Consider the following 18327-nt stretch of genomic DNA (forward strand, 5'->3'; position numbering starts at 1 on the left):
TATTTATTTTCATATGTATGTATGTTTATGTTGGAAAGAATGACTTCTTCTTCTTGTTCTTTTGGCTTTTCCGGATTAGGGGTCGCCACAGCGGATCACCTGTCCGCTCATGATTGGCAGTGGAGTTTTACAGTGTCAAGTTGCCAGCCCGGCACCCGACCTTCCACAGAAGGCACACACACACACACACCACACACACACACACACACACACACACACACACACACACACACACACACACACACACACACTCACACCTAGGGCCAATTTAGAGTGTCCAATCCACCTACAGTATATCTTTGGGATGTGGGAGGAAACCAGAGCACCCAGAGGAAACCCCTGCGACCACAGGGAGGACATGCAGACTCCGCACAGAAGGTACCCCAGCCGAGGATCGAACCGGAGAACCTCTTGCTGTGAGGCAACAATGCTAACCACTGCACCACCGCTGGAAAGAATGACTAATATAGTTAAAATGTTCTGATGAAGTGTGACTACTGTTACTCTGATCAAATGACTACTGCATGTGTTGTTGTTGTTTGTCTTTCGGCTTTTTCCCAGTAAGGGGTCACCACAGCAGAACTTCGGTCCACTAATGATTGGCAGTAGATTTTTACGAAACGCCGAGGTGCCAGCTCGATGCCCAACCTTCAACGAAGGCATGCCCATTTATGCACGCATGTCTTTTGAACACTACCCAACTGCAGGGAGGACATGCAGACTCCACACAGAAGGGACTCCCAAGCCAAGCCGAGAATTGAACGGGAGAACCTCTTGCTGTGAGGTAACAACACTACCGCCATACCACTGCGGCATGTGTTAACATGCAGAAAATACAGTTTTACAAGCTGGGACCTTCATCAGCACAAGTGTTGATAGGAAAAAATCTAAGGTCCAAATTCCCCGCTTCATTTTTCTTGCTTGTACAAGAAAGTAGGCAACCAGTAGTGGAATTACTATAGATAAGACATTTGAAATAAAAGCTATTTTATAATAAAATAGCTAAAACTTTTAAATTAAATATAAAAGAGAGGAAAGAAGGGTCAGGAAACAAAATCTGGGGCACACAGCCAGAAAAGATACTGTTGTTACTCATCATACTGGCCTGTGATTCAAACAGATGATATGCTTATAAAAAGTAGAATCCACAGTTATCAAGATTTATTGTGGATCTCAACAACATTCAAAACAGAAAGAATTGCTGTAAGACATCTAATGAGGAGTAAGGCATATGTTATGACCCATAATGCCCCTGTAATGCCGTAAACCTATTCGCACTAGCTGTAGCCTCGACTATTGAACAGATACTGTTAACAATCATTATAAATACTGTTCACTGGGCACCATGCTGCTATCTTCCCTCTAGAGACTATTTCTCTTGTTTTTGTATTCAAATTAGTCTAGAATTACTACATGCCAACTATTAGCTAAAGCTGTAGGTTTGCACAACATCTGCAACATCCAACTAAACCATACCTTGTAAAATACAGAGTGGGCTGTCACTTAGTGTGCTAACACTTTTGACAGCACACTTTGATATTATAACTCTAGTTAGCTTAAGTGGCAAAGTAACACCTGTACTAAAGAAGCGGTAATTATTTTCCTAAATGACCTTTATATTGATATGTGTATTAATGCAGCGGTAAGTTAACTTCAAATAATGGATATAAATTTGCAATTTAATAATCACTACAATGTTGAATCACTAAATAATGCAACCAGAAGGTCGCAAGATCAGAATGATGAAAACTACTTGTTCGAACAATGTTGAACATTGAATCTCCTGAGCTGCGGGGACACAGGAACAAGAGCTAACATGGGTTCAGAAGGGTGACACATCTGGGTATTCAAACAAGTAGTCCTTGGCATTCGCATCTTGTGACATTCTGGTCGCATTATTTAGTGATTCGACACTGTAGCAATCACTAAAATGATAGTAATGTTTGTATGTATATATAGAGATACACAAGTGTGTGTGTGTGTGTGAATGTATATCCATATATATATATATATATATATATATATATATATATATCCATATATTTTATATATATATATATATATATATATATATATATATATATATATATATATATATATATATATATATATATATATGTATAGCCATATATATATATATATATATATATATATATATATATATATATGCATGGGTATATTCTACCTGAGTGAAAGCACAGATGATTGAACATTTTTTTTTTTGCTCACAGTTTCAGCAATTGCACAACTAAAACTTGACAGAGACATACTATCTAGACTGGAATTCAAGTTAAAAAGATCAGGTCTTTTTCTTAATTTTGTTCATACCAAAAGTTTGTATTAAGTCCAACAATAATGACTAAAAAAAAACAGTACAGGTGATAAAGATATACCATGGCATAAACTATGATGATAACCTGAGGCCACTAACATTTGAAATTTCTTGTCAAAAGTCAACTGATTTGTCAATGAAGGGATTGCTCTTATATAATTTAATCCCAAGATGCATTTCCTGGCAGCCTTCGTGTTTATCTGTCCTACAGCTAATGATGTGTACTAATCATCCCTAACATTATCCTAACACTTCGGTCTTCTGTGACTCCAGCCCGTCTTGCCATCTGCTGTACTAAATGTGGGACTGTAAAATACGTTTAGTTTACTCCTGATGAAGCAGTTGTGAAAACATATGTATTAGTTATGTAGTTAATGTTGTGAGTTTAAGTATCTAAAATATGATTTCCAAGTGGGGTTGCATATGGATTAGTGCTAAGTTTAGTTTGCTGAGTCTGTTTGGGAGCTTGATTGCTGAAATAATTTTTCTTATTTTACCATGTTGCACATTCACTAGAATAATACATTCAGACAATGACCTTTGCTGTTGATTAGGTATTGTTATAGCTTGCTTCACTCCACATGTTCTGTATACTAAATTCCTTGCATTTCCTGTTGTTACATAGTAATCCTGTGTCACTTATAATAGGTTAATAGCACCTATCAGTCTGCAGACTATTACAAACTTAGCCAGTAACCAGAGGTCAGAACCAAACCTTGTACCCTGTATCTGTGAGATAAGGATATTAGCCATTATGCCAACTCCCCTTAGCTGTTGGTGGTAGTTTTAAAAAGGAGGACATATAATTACACAGATCCATCATAGTTATTGAATTATGTACTTTTAGTTGTATAATATAATGAGAATGGAACTTTGAATGTTACAGTTTGCAATGTGAATTTTATTTTTCTCCTTTCATCTTAGCAGAAATGTTTTCTATTTCTGTATACTGTATGTGTTTTATGTAATTATATTTGTCAGTTAGAGCTTTTCATTCCAGGCTTCTTGTGAAAAGGGGGTATATTGCCCAGTCTGACTGCACTGGTAATAAAATACAATAAATAATTGCTTCTGTTAGGTATTGTTAGCTTCTGCTCCTAAAATTCAAATTTTAAAATGCCAAAATTGAAAAGTCAAACTGTGATTGAATGCAATAAATAAAGTAGTGAGGCTGATGTGATATTCCTGACTGACACTTCCAGTTAGTCCATTTCTTCCTCTAGTAGAATAGCTGGCTTTAGGCATCAGCAAACCCTGTGGTTGTGGGGAGCTCCCTGTTCCTGTAAGGCCCCCAACCACAGCAAGTTATCTTAAATTGATATTTTATAACATGTTCTGTATACTTACTAAACCAGGAGGGTTATAATAATTTGTATTTATATCTCCTTTTAAATTCAAAGATATTCTGATTATAGTAACAGTGTTTTATCAAGTGACAGCTTTAGGTACCTGCAATACCTGTAGCTGCAGAGTCCCCCTTAATTATCCTTGTCTGTGTGGGGGCTCCACAAAAGCTGATACTGGTTGCGGAAAAATTAGGAGAAAAAAATGTACTAATTTCCTGATTATGTTCCTTTACCTCAACAGGGCTGTGATGTGACCCTTTTACGATAAAGCTGATAATGAACATGAAAAGGTAAGCACTAGAGAGGTCAGCAGCCCAGAGTGACTGATCTCAGTGCAAACCTTGGATTTTAAAAAGACTGATGCTTCTGATCTTCAAGGATGGTTTTCTCTTTCAGAGAGTTTTATAAATACTGGTAGAACACCGTATACTAGAGCATTCAACTTTTTTGCTGAAGAATGCTGTATATTGCCAAAAATAATAGCAGAATAAAGGCTCAAAATCAACAACGTACTCTAAGGATTATTCTAATTCACTTAAAATGTTAATAGAATAACACCTTTTGCATCAATATGCATTTTTGGAGAATGAGACTTATAAAACTCTGATGTCTGAATTTATTGACTGTTTGTAATCCTGAATGATTTACCAGCAAATCAACTTTTTTTATGAAGAACAGAGGAAAATTATGAGGCAAAGTCAAGGAAAGTCTCTGAAATCAGGGGCAGTGACAAGTATGCATTACTCCTCAATGAAATAAGCAGAAGTGACTTACTCCACCTGTTCTTTGACGACTGCTAAACAGCGGTCACTGATTCAGTATAGCAATAGCAGTTTTGCACAATGTACTGCTATTTGCTGAAGCAGGTACAAAACGAGCTTATTGTTGAATGTGTGCGTGTGTGCGTGTGTAAGAAGTATCACAGATTTGTATCTATGCACATACCCAATAATGCCAGACGCATACATCGTTCTTCTGGGTATCAGTAAAAAATGCAGCTAACAAGTAATTACATTTCAGAAATAAGGCATAAAATATATCACTGAAACATTCAGATACTTAGATCTTCTATGAGTCCCAATCTAGCACTAGAGGGTTGCATAGGCAGGAGTTAGGGAGGCAAGCTGTGTTCCCAGACAAGACCTGTGTATCGTCACAATTGCCTTATTAGTTTATTGTGAGCTCCTATTTTGTCAGCTTTGAATGAAGAAATGACTGGAATTCTTTTCTCACTCGTGATTTTTGTTTAGACCACTGCTGGATTAAAAGTTTGGGGAAATGCTCTGAAATGCATCCCAGAGAATCTATGAACCCTATAGCTTTTGGAGGAACCAGCTTAACTGAGTTATTTTCTAAATAGTTATTACTGCTCTGTTTTGGTCAGGAAAGGTGTGTTGAAATGACACAGGGAACACTAAAGCTGAACACATTCAATTTTTTTCCTTAATCATAATTTCTGTTCAAGCCATCATTGGATGAAAAGGTTATGTAAAATGAAAAAAAAACTTTAAAATGCACATCAGAGCACATAGAAAGTTATAGCTTCTTAAAAAAGCTAGAGAGTGAGGCAAAATGTGATAAAAGGAAGAAAAGTGCATGGTATGGGGAGCCCGAGATGATGGGGGGGGGGGGGCAGAGGAGAGGACTGGAGGATATGTGTATGTGTATGTGGGGGGGGGGGGGCTGAAACAGTGGGCAGTGCCTATAGTGCAATTTTCCTAAGTCCATCACTGCACATAGAGCTATTGTAATTATCACTGTTGCAACTAAATGTTGGTAACTGTGAATGTCCCTTTGTGAGATGGGCCAACATAGTGTGGTACACATGCATGTCTTAATATAAGAGCATTGAAGCTACAGGTTATTCTGTGGGCCAGATTCAGTAAAGCCTATGCTAAGTGTACACACTATATATTCAAGAACATTCCTACCACATTTTTTTGTGCTTTCTAGTCACTCAGAAAGATTACCCTAAGTGTACATATAGTCTACACTTTGTGATAACCTTTATGAATCGCTGTCATTATTTAAAGCTGCAACAATATCAGTAGGAAAACTACTTGCGAGAGATGCACTTATATATCCAAATTGGAAGCCAAGACCAGAATAGCTGGTCAAGAGGAGATGGTCAATACTTGCACCGCACCACATGGAAAACATAGCCCTCTAGAACACACACCAGCACTGCCTTCACATAAAAACACAAACCACACCCCCACCTTTGCAGAGGCTGTCAATAAAAATCTAGCCAAACAGCAGAGATCTCCAAGGCAGAAATGCACTCGACCACCACAACACAACACTAATCACGAGACACATGACTGTCCTAAACACCGTGCCACTAAACCAAAGCCCCTAAGGCAAAACAGCATGCCCAACACACCAGTCATAGGTAACTTGATATTGAGGCACACTGATGTCCCACTCACTAGGTTGAAAGGGAGGATGTAACGGTCAGCTGCCTGTCAGGTGCCAGGATCTGCCACATAACGCATGCACTCAAGTCCCTCAACAACAGGTAGAAATATGACTCTGTCATTGTACATGTGGGTCTGATTGACCTGAGATGAACCTCCCTGGACTGCACGGTAAGAGACATAGAGGAGTTCTTGGATTATGTAGCCCAGGCAGGCATGACCATAGCCCTGAGCCACCTCCTACCATCACCCAGAATGATACCACAGTACAAGCAGAAAATGATTGATTTCAACAATTGGCTAAGTTTCTGGTGTCATTCTAAGGGGATCCAGTATCTGTCTGCTTGGGATGACATGATTGACAGACCTCAATGCTTTGCCAGAGATAGCCTGCATCTGTCAACCCCTGGGCTTCCAGATACTGGCCAAGGCTCTTGCCACCCCTATAGTGCCTTTTTTAGGCAGTGTTCCAAAGACCAAATTATTACCATAACAGCTACAAACAAATGTAATCTTAGGGTCATGCTGCTCAACAATAGAAGTCTAAATCTCAAAATGCACTTGCTTGAAGCACTCCTTAAAATGGAAAACATCGACATTTGTGCTGTAACAGAGACCTGGTTCAAGGCAGCAGAAAGCACCCCAGGCTATAACTCATTCAACACCTTTCAGCCCCAGAACATGGACCGAAGCTCCAAAGGTGGTGGTGTTTCCATATTCATAAAGGATGCGCACACCTCCAGACTGGTAGCCCAACATAATGCATCAGAGATACTTCAGGTGCAGCTAACATTGGGCAAGACAGTGATTCAGGTCGTAGCCCACTATAGGTCCCCAACCATGTCCCAAGTCTCGCACTCCATGTTCCTAAGCACCCTGGAGAATATTAGGGTTCAACCTGACACACTCATACTGGGAGACTTCAACTATCCCTTCATTAACTGGGAAAACTTCTCATGTACCAATACACTTGCCCAACGTTTCCTGGAATTCATTAATTCCAATGCCCTGGACCTGCTCATTCCTACCCCCACTAGAGGTAGCGACATCCTTGACCTGGTCATTACTAACATGGGCTACCATTGCTCTACACCAATAGTCAACTCCTACCTGGTTAGATCTGACCACAAACAAATCACCTTGGAAATCTGCATCCCCCTCCGCAAAGGTAACCACCATGAAAAACTTCTCCAAAGCTAACTTTGGGCATCTAAAAACAGAGGTGGCTAACTTCACGTCACCCATGCAAATGGAGAATAGTTACATGACCGCCGAATCATACACCAATGCACTGTACAAACACATACACAAATGCATGGATCTCACCATACCCAATAGAACAAAGATGCTCTCCTCCAAAAAAGAAAGCTAATCTGGTTGTTCCCTGCCATAAACAAACTCTACAATAGAAGGAGGAAACTGATGCAGAATAAGGTGAAGTCCCTAGACTGGAAAAACTCCCTTATCAGCCTCAACAAAAAGTTGAGATCCCTCATCAAATCCTATAAAGCTAGCTGTTAAAACAGAATTGCAGCAGATAGTAAATACAACCACAAGGCCTTCTATAGTTATGTAAAGAATCTCCACAGCAATACCCAGATTTACTCTAAGCTACTGCACAATGGAACCTCCGATACTGAGCCAACAGATATTGCCAATATACTGGCCGACAGATTAAGTGCCAACTTTACCCCCCTCTCTCATCCACCAATGGACCAATCACAATACCAGTAGATTGCCAGACACCCAGTATTACTGCTGCATAGATTAAACAGCACTGTCCAAGGCCTAAAGTACAACTTCTATGAGACCTGACAATAACCCTGGCTGTGTTCCACATGAACTACAGAGTGAACTGTCACCTCACCTGTGTGCCATGTTCAATCACAGCCTCACCTCGGGCTTTGTCCCTACTGAATGGCACACTGCTACAGTTATCCCTCTCCACAAAGGAGGAGCGACTACAGACACTGGGAACTATCGCCCCATTAGCCTGATGAGTCTGATATCAAAGCTATGGAACGCATCATCTTAGATCTAATAGACAAAGATATAGGGAATCTCCAAACTCTGGATCACATACAGTTTGGTTTTGTGAAGGGTAGATCATGCCTGCTCAACCTGGTTGACTTCTTTGAGTCAGTCACCAGAGCTGTGGATGAAGGCAAGGTGATTCATACAGCCTACCTTGATCTGGCAAAGGCCTTTGATACTATTCCCCACTTAGGAATCATAGAAAAACTCACTAAGCTAGGCATCAATCCCTGTATCGCTAGGTGGGTTGCAAACTGGCTCACAGATAGAACTCACAGTGTGAAAGAAGCTGACTCCAATTCAGTCTGCCAACTAGTCACGAGTAGAGTCCCACAGGGTTCGGTCCCGGGTCCTCTCCTGTTTGGTATCTACTTCCCTGAAGTCCAGGCCAACACAAAGGGACTCTGGCTGACAAAGTTCACAGACAATTGCAAGTTGGGAGCTATTATTAACTCCCTGAGTGATGCTGACATCCTACAGAAAGGCCTCACTGAGACCAACGACTGGTGTCAGAAGTATGGCCTTAAGCTCAGTGCCAAAAAATGTGTCATCATCCCCTTTGGGAAAACCCATTTCCTATGAATTACCACATCGATGGTAGTCCACTGAACACAGAAGGCGTTATAAGAGATCTAGGAACACAGGTCGACAGCAACCTATCTTTTGACCACCACATTGCCACTGAGGTCAGAAAGTCCTTCTGTGTGGCACATCTCATTACAAAGGGTTTTGCATCCATGAAGAAAGAGGTCATTGTCTCCCTCTACTCTTCCCTCATTAGGCCAATCAGAGTACAATGCCCCATTTGGCATGTGCCTCACTAAACAACTGAAACAACTTGAGAGGCCACAAAAATACCTGAAAAAGAAGATCCTAGGCCTTAAGCATTTGTCCTATATGGACAGACTAAAAAAAACTCCCAACTATTCTCTGTCTCATATCGCCTACTTAGAGGTGATCTCTGCTTGACTTACAGAGCCATGTCTGACCCAGCTCTGTTAGAAATGCTACTGCTAGAAAATCCCAATCCCTCTGCACCACATGCTCCAGAGACCTCAACCTCATTGCCACAATCAACAGAACATGCTGGAGGGACAGGTTCATAACCCAGAGACTGCCCATGCTATGGAATAGACTTCTCATACATGTCAAGCAGAGCACCTCACTGGCCCTCTTCAAGAGAAATTTTGATGAGTGGATGGGAAATAGAAAATTCACCCCGGGGATCACTCTAGTGGCTTTACTCGACAGAGGCACTGGGAACTAAGTCTGAGTGGCACGATGCAAGAGTAATCCTATGGGCTAGGCTTGTAAAGGCTCCAGGGCCCTTAGCCTACTACACACCTATGAACCTATGAACATATTGCTGTTCAGTCTTAAGAAGCAAAAGTGTTATTATAGTTGAGATTCTATTAAGTCTGGAATGTTTCAGTTCTGGTCTGTGCTGAAAATAAGCAAGGACAACACAGATAGCCAAACAAAACAAAACAAAAAACAAAGGAGAAGCAAACAAGTAAAGTAGATGAATATCTTTTTTTTAGATTCATAGGTAGGTACTAGGATATCGGCCCAAGGGCCTACATAAGCCATGCCAGCAAGGCTCCATAGCTTACAACACCCAAGAAAGTTATTTTCCTGTGCCACTGTCTGGCAGAGACACAGAAGTGATCCCCGGGGTGTATTTCTTATTTCCCATTCACTCATCAAGATTTTTCTTGAAGAGTGCTAATGAAGAACTTTGCTTGATATAGATGGGTAGCTTGTTCCAGAGTATAGGAAGTCTCTGGGACATGAATCTATCCCTCCAGCATGTCCTGTTCATTGTGGTGACAAGGTTTAGGTCCCTAGAACGTGTAGCTCGGAGGGATTGGAATTTCTTTAGGTGTAGCATGTCCAACAGCTCTGGGTTTGACATAGCTTTAAATGTTAGGCAGAGATCACCTTGGAGTAGGCAATATGCTACGGAGTAAAGCTGGAGTTTTTTGAGGCAGTCAGTGTAGGGCATTTGTTAGAGGCCAGTAATCCTCTTTGTGAGGTAATTCTGTGGCCTTTCCATCTGCTGCAGATGTCTTGTGAGGTACATTCCAAAAGGGGCGTTGTACTCTATAATGGGTCTAATGAGTAATGAGTAGAGGGGAACAAGGACCTCTTTTTTCCTGGATGAGAACCCTTTTATGATGAGGTGTGCCACATAGAAGGACTTCCTGACTACTGTGGCGATGTGACTATCAAAGGAGAGACTACTGTCCACCTGGGTCCCAAGGTCTCTTATCATGCATTCGGTGTTAAGTAGATTGCTGCCTATGTGGTAGTTCATGGGTACAGAGTTTTTACCAAAGGGGATGACACTGCACTTTTTGGCATTGAGCTTGAGGCCATGGCTCTGACACCAGGCATCTGTCTCAGTGAGACCCTTCTGTAGGATGTCCACATCATTTGGGGACTTGACTATGGCTCCTAGTTTGCAGTCATCTGTGAACTTCATTAGCCAGAAGCCTTCTGTGTTAGCCTGTACTTCAGAGAAGTAGATACCAAACAGGAGAGGTCCCAGGAAGGAACCCTGTGTTACTCCACTTGTCACTACTTTGAGGTCAGATTTGGAGTCTGCAACTTTTACAGTGTGGGTTCAGTCAGTGAGCCAGTTGGCAACCCATCTTTTGATGTAGGGATTTATACCTAGTTTAGTGAGTTTAGCAATAATTCCAGAATGGGGGATGGTGTCAGAAGCCTTGGCGAGGTCAAGATAGGTTGTGTGAACCACCTTACCCTTATCCACAGCTTTGGTGACTGCCTCAAAGAAGTCTATCAGGTTCAGGAGGCATGATCTGCCTTTCACATACCTGGGTGGGATCCAGAATTTGGAGGTTACCAATGTCTTTGTTTATGAGTTCCATGATGATATGTTCCATGGTCTTACAGACAAGGCTCGTCAGGCTAATAGGTCGATAGTTCCCAGGATCAGTGGTGGCTCCCCCTTTGTGGAGTGGGGTAACTGTTTCTATGTGCCATTCAGTGGGCACAAAGCCTGATGTGAGGCTATTATTGAACATGGTGCTTACGTGGGGAGCCAGTTCGTTCTGAAGTTCATGTAAAACACAGCCTGGGATGTTGTCCGGTATCATGGATGCTGTGTTTTTGGCTTTAGAGAGTGCAGCTTTTACCTGCGTAGTTGTGATTACAGGGGCTCTGCATTCTTCCTGTATAGATATGGGCCCTTTGGGGGGTGAGAGGGGGGTATAGTTATCACTGAACCTATCTGCCAGGATGTTGGCAATATCAGTTGGTTCTGTAATTTTCGTGCCTTTGTGCTGTAACTCAGAGTAGATCTGGGAGTTGCATCTAGATTCTTGACATAGCTGTAGAATGCTTTGTGGTTCTTGGATTTAGTGGCGATTTTGGTTTCGTAGCTAGCTTTGGAGAATCGTATAAGGGATCTCAGCTTCTTACTGAGGCTGACCAGGGAGCCCCTCCACTCATGGGATTTTACTCTCTTTTGCAGCAGTTTTTTAATATAACAAGCGCTTTCTTGTGCATCACCCCGTGAGATTCTTCTACAAGTATCTGAAAGCCCTGTAAGCTGATGATGTTGCTATTATACTGACATGTACTTACTTAACCTGGTTACGTTACTATGTTCCCTGAATTAATGATGCAGGCAGTAATAAACTGTCAGAGCCTTTACCATGTAGGGCATTAGAAATGTAATGGATTATTCAAAGGTCACACAGCTGTGGAGCAAAAACTATTACTTTTCAGATTAATATATTAAACTTGGTTCATATTTTGTGAAATTACTGGAATAAAGATACTAGCAGTACAAAAATGCTCATTGCTAAATTTGGAAAATATAAGTATGGTACTGGTGCTTGTGCAGTTTGGTAGAAGTTTAAATTGAAGTAAGTACAGTACTGGTACTTGTGCAATGTGCTAGGAGTGTAAATTGATATAAGTATGGTACTGGTACTTGTGCAATGTGCTAGGAGTGTAAATTGATATAAGTACGGTACTGGTACTTGTGCGGTGTGGTAGAAGCTTAAATTGATATAAGTATGGTACTGGTACTTCTGCAATGTGGTAGAAGTTTAGTTAATATAAGTACGGTACTGGTACTTGTGCAATGTGCTAGTTTTTAAAATATAATAAGCACTGGTACTTGTGCGGTGTGGTAGAAGCTTAAATTGATATAAGTATGGTACTGGTACTTCTGCAATGTGGTAGAAGTTTAGTTAATATAAGTACGGTACTGGTACTTGTGCAATGTGCTAGGAGTTTAAATTGATATAAGTACGGTACTGGTACTTGTGCAATGTGGTAGGTGTTTAAATTGATATAAGTACGGTACTGGTACTTGTGCAATGTGGTAGGTGTTTAAATTAATATAAGTATGGTACTGGTACTTCTGCAATGTGATAGAAGTTTAAATCACTTTTTCCTAGATTAACACCTTGAAGAGAAAGATAACAGAGTGTTTGTTGCTGTTTCATAGCAAATTTAGTAATTTAGCACTTATCTTCTTGCATACCACTGTCTTACAAGAGAGCACATTCCAGAGCTCTCATAGTGAATGATATTGATTGTAATGAACAATAACCTACACACTGAAGCAGTTTACGCACAGTACTGTAAATGTAGTCTTGAAGCTCTATCTCTTGCAGATATCAATCAGTTACTGGGCCCTAAATAGAAACCCATGAATGAAAATCAGGCCCATGGAACATAATAATGTTGATGGTCATTATACTTTTCTGGACACGTGATAACTTTCTAAACTAGGTATGTCAGTAGAATCATGTCAAATGCTTGATGTCCAAGTGTCTGAGTAAAAGCACTTGACTGTAAAACATGTTTGATGAAAGAGGTTGTTGGTTTCTGGCTTTTTCCTTTGTCCTGCTGTGCAGCAACTTTCTAGTTTTTTTTTTAATTATATTATGGGTGTAGGAAGTGCATGGCTGAGTGTGCGTTCTTGTCTTCTACAGAAAAGATCACTATTTTGATTGATATACTCTATGAGGAATCAGTGTTTCACAAACCAATGTGAAGCCTTCGACAGTAGTGTATTAATGCCTATCTCTACAGTACTGAGTTAAATAAAACATACTGCGTGAAAAGTAAGTGATAATGTTTACACATTTTTTTTCTTAGCGCTCCTTTATGATGGTTGTTTTCTTTATCTCATTGCAGCTGCTTCACGTCGATTCAGTAGCTCCCACTGGCGAATGCAAAACATTTCTCATGACTCTGTGGAAAGTTCAGAAGATGAATTCTTTGATGCGCGAGGTTCGTAGATGCAGTCTTCATTTCTGAATTGATTTTACTGACAGTTGTTAATTTAGGTGGCAGTTTGTATAAAGCTCCCAAATACCTTGTTATATTACAATAAAGTTAATGGTAAATTAGGAAGGATCAGAAATTGAAGAATGTATTTTTGTGTGAAGCATTCAATGTTTTGAAGAACCCTCCTTCAGACTAGTTTAAAGGATTATGTAAAGTGTTCAAAGAGCCAAATGTCATATTGCATTGATTATAGCAAAGTTAATTATAAATTATAAAGGATCAGAAACCAAAGGTGTGTGTGTGTGTGTGTGTGTGTGTGTGTGTGTGTGTGTGTGTGTGTGTGTGTGTGTGTGTGTGTGTGTGCATGCGCACGTATTTGTGGTGATCTATGTTTTTGAAACATAGTCATGATATGGCAAGGTGAATGTTCTGCTTTGGTTCAAAATGTGAAGCACTGCAGGAATGCACATTAAAATATTACATTGCTATACAGTATTTAAATACTCATTTTATTTAAATCATTACCAGGTATAAATATTTTCAGTAATACACTGCAGTGTGTATTCTCAGATAAAAGTTACTGTTTAATATAGTATAACAAAGATATCCACATGTAGACCAAGCTTTGGTACTTGAAGTATATACATTGTGCTAATTACTGTTTAACATATTTTGTAGTAATTGTAATTACCAAAAGAGCATTTTTTCTGGATCATTATTTGTAAATTATTATGAAATAGGAAACTTGATTAATGATTCCTTCATGGATAGTAGTAAATATATGGCCATAAAGTACAGTAGTTGCACTGGTTATTGTCGGCAATGTACACCCCTGACCTAAGTGACAGTATGCTGCAGTGACATTGTTGACCTTTGTGATAATGCACTGCATTTACACCAGTGACCTTGACTGTAGTTGGTCTTTGTTATACTATGGACTTTAGCTACACTCTTCTATAGGTGCTCAAACAACCTTGTATTCAGTGCAGGTATAGCAGTTACCTTGGATGTCTTGAGCTATATATAGTTGCACCATGGACCATGGCTAGAGTGTGCCATATGCACATATATAATGGGACTTGACTTTAAAGTACTATACATAGAAGCACCATAAAACTTGGCCGTAATGTGCAGTCTTTAGCTATAAGCATGGCCTTGAGCTGTTGTGCTATATGCAGGTATTCCAAGGGTCTTCACTAATGTAGAGTAAATATATGTATATCACAGAACTTGGCTGTATTGTGCTACATGCAGGTATGCCATGGAACTTGGCTGTAATGTGCTATATGTAGCTAAACCAAGGGCTTCAGTAGCTGTGTACTGCATGGAAGTACACCATGAACTTTGGCTGTTGTATGGCATATTAAGATACACCACAGAATTTGTCTGCAGTGCGAGGTATATAGATATACCATGAACACTAGCTGTATAGTGTTGTATGTAGTTACACCTGGCTGGGCTGTCCATAGACCCTGGATGTATTATGCTGCATGATGATACACCACTAGCCTTAATTGCAGTGAACAGATGATATAGGGACTCCAGCTGTAGTATGCTATAGGCATATTACATAAGTAGATATTTGCATCAGGTACACCATGATACTGGACTGTTGTATGATATGTTTAGATACACCATGGAACTTGTCTGTAGTGTGCTGAATAGAGGCAGACCATGGATACTGGCAGTATTGTGGTGTATTTAGGTACACCTGGCTGCAAGGTGCTTTATATAGATACACAGTGGACTTTGGATGTAGTGTGGTGTATAATGGTACACCAGTCACCCTGACTGCACAGCTTTGTATGTACATACACTTGAAATAACAGGTACTATAAGGACTTCAGTTGTAGTGTGCTATAGGTATATCACAGAACTGGAGCATTGTGTGCAACAAGTATAGTCAACTCTATCTGCAACAAAGTTTTCACAGTCATAGCATTTGGAAAGCATTTCTAGCCAGTAACTGCACGTGTATTATTATTCCCAGGAATTTTAGTACTTTCATTCGTTACATTTATTTCTTATAAATTGCTTTCTGAAATGAGAAAGAATGTGTTTGTGATATAGAAACAGTGGAAGTAACATAATGAATGGCAGGGCAGCTTTTAAGTCTATTAATTTTTTTTTTTGCTATTTAGGGCTGGAATTATGATAATGCAAATCAGAAAGATATGTTAGCACCCCTTAGAATTTAGATATATGATACAGCATTCGTCGTTCTCCTTTGCCCAGCATGGCCATATGGAGAGCCTTCCAGGTTCCTACCCTGCATGAATATCATACAGAAACTTTAGTTCAGGTCTGAGCTGCACTGGTCTGTAAAATGTATCTTGAAACAGCCAAGGAGTGGCATTCTTAACTGCAGAAGTTGAGGTATTCTATCCTATACAAGGCAAGGACCCCTTTAATATTATACATACTAATGTAAGTTGTAAGCATTATGTAGGGACCGAGCAGGATAACTTCGTCCAGTATATGCCCATAACATGTGTTAGAACTCACATCATCACAGATTATGATGTAGGGTGCCGGCTTCATCAATAACCTGTTTGCCAGTCAATCCTCACTTGTTTATCCTTATCATTGCTAAAATGCTGCAATCCTTTACTTTTTTATTCTCTCCCTAGATGATAGTTTACAACAAATATGAGAACTGTTTTAGTAGATCTGAAAAACCTGAAAAGCAAAATAGGCTTACATTTGTAACTTAGTTTAAGTCAATAGTTCTTTTGTTTCTTGTGTATTACAAACTATAAAGTATTAACCATTTCAAATGTCTGTATTTATCAACCTCTTAGAACTAGAATTCTGTACAATGCTAAAAATAATGGGAGGAGACCCAAAATCATGGACTGATTTTATACATTTCCCTTTGAAACTTAGAAAACTGCTGGAATATTGAGATTTACATCTGAAGGATGTGAACTCCAAAACACAAATATCTGTTATTATTTAATTACTTCAGCCCTCAGTGATTTACCAGAAAATCACAAATTCTGTAAGGAATAGACAAAAATGTGAAGCAAAAATGTGAACGTCCTGTGAAATTCTGAGCAGTTAAGTGGCAGGCATTTGTTTTTACCTAGCCTGACTCCACTAACACTAACTCCTGTTTGGTTACTGCCTCTTGTCTGTCGTACTGTATCAGCATTCCCCTATGCATATATTATAAACTAAAAATCATATCATCATTTTATTTCTTCTTGTTGCAAACATCTCTTGTTTTTTATCAATTTAACTAAAGATTGAAAAGAGGGTTGTGGGAAACAGTATATCAGAAGAAGGGGTTGTGGGAAACATTATCAGAAGAAGGAAGAATGAAAATATCATTTTTTTATCATAAATCACTGGGCAGAAGAAATAAGCTTTCTTAGGATATTACATTGATAGCCATATAATAACCATACCAACAATCACTATCCGTAGGTGCGTGTGTGTCTATGTGTGTGTCTGTGTCTGTGTCTGATACCCTTGCCAGGACTAGTTCTCTGATTTGCACCTGCTACGTGATGGCAGCATAGATTATGGTTCTAGTGTAGCCCTCAGTAGAATAAGGCAGGTATCAGCAAATGGATGAATACATTAGTGAACCACACCCCAAATGTGTACTTGCCTCTTGTTTACACATTTTAGCACTGACATGTACAGCACTGAAAATGTATCACACCCCCCAAAAAATGGTTTTCTCATGTGGTAATGTTCCTTCCAAAAATAACTGCATTCTTTGCTTCTGTATATTATATATCATGTTGTACTTTATGGGTTGGGGCTGAGTATAACTTTCACCCTGTTTGTAACTTGAAAGCAGCATTACTAATCATATCCTGCTCCAAAACAAAATAAACCCAGATATGACGTATATAAAATCAACCTATATTATACTTGTAAGAGATATGATGCCAGCATTACATTTCAGTCTACCGTGCTGGCAGGTGCTTATTTATTTATTTAATTGTTCTTTGTGAATGTCAGCAAGAGTGTAGAAATGCATACTTGACTTGAGGCCATGCTGTAGTCAGAGGCAGAAGAAACCAATTTTGAGGAACACTTAAAACTAGTAGCCAAATCCTGTTGTAAACAGGTAGGGCTCGAAGCAGTCATTGAGACTGAGTATGCTTCTGTAGATAAAGTGACTGCAGTTATTAAACCGATCTAAGGTAGCAAATGCTGTGAAAGTCGAAGAGTTTGACCAAAAATTATGTCAGAGATGTATATTGTTGGCAGGCCATAGTAAATGTGCCTTTTCAGTGTTGTAGGTTACATACAGAATACCAGTCTGGATAATGATCCTCATTTTAAGAATGGGACAGGATAGTGGGCTTCAGTCACAGAGGGTCTCCAACATGTGTAGGTTACATATAGAATACCAATCTGGATAATGATCCGCATTTTAAGAATGGGACAGGCTAGTGGGCTTCAGTCGCAGAGGGTCTCCAACATGTGTAGGTTACATATAGAATACCAATCTGGATAATGATCCACATTTTAAGAATGGGACAGGCTAGTGGGCTTCAGTCACAGAGGGTCTCCAGCATGTGTAGGTTACATACAGAATACCAATCTGGATAATGATCCTCATTTTAAGAATGAGACAGGATTGTGGACTTTAGTCACAGAGGGTCTCCAACATGTGTAGGTTACATATAGAATACCAATCTGGATAATGATCCTCATTTTAAGAATGGGACAGGATAGTGGGCTTCAGTCACAGAGGGTCTCCAACATGTGTAGGTTACATATAGAATACCTAACTGGATAATGATCCTCATTTTAAGAATGGGACAGGATAGTGGGATTCAAATTTAGAGGTTCTCCAGCATGTGTTGGTAATATACAGAATACCAATCTGGATAATGATCCTCATTTTAAGAACGGGACAGGATAGTGGCCTTCAATCACAGGGGGTCACCAACATGTGCAG

The sequence above is a fragment of the Protopterus annectens genome, chromosome 13.part0 (genome assembly GCF_019279795.1).
Source record: "Protopterus annectens isolate FY-2018-M chromosome 13.part0, PAN1.0, whole genome shotgun sequence".
NCBI classification, from domain to species: Eukaryota; Metazoa; Chordata; order Ceratodontiformes; family Protopteridae; genus Protopterus; species Protopterus annectens.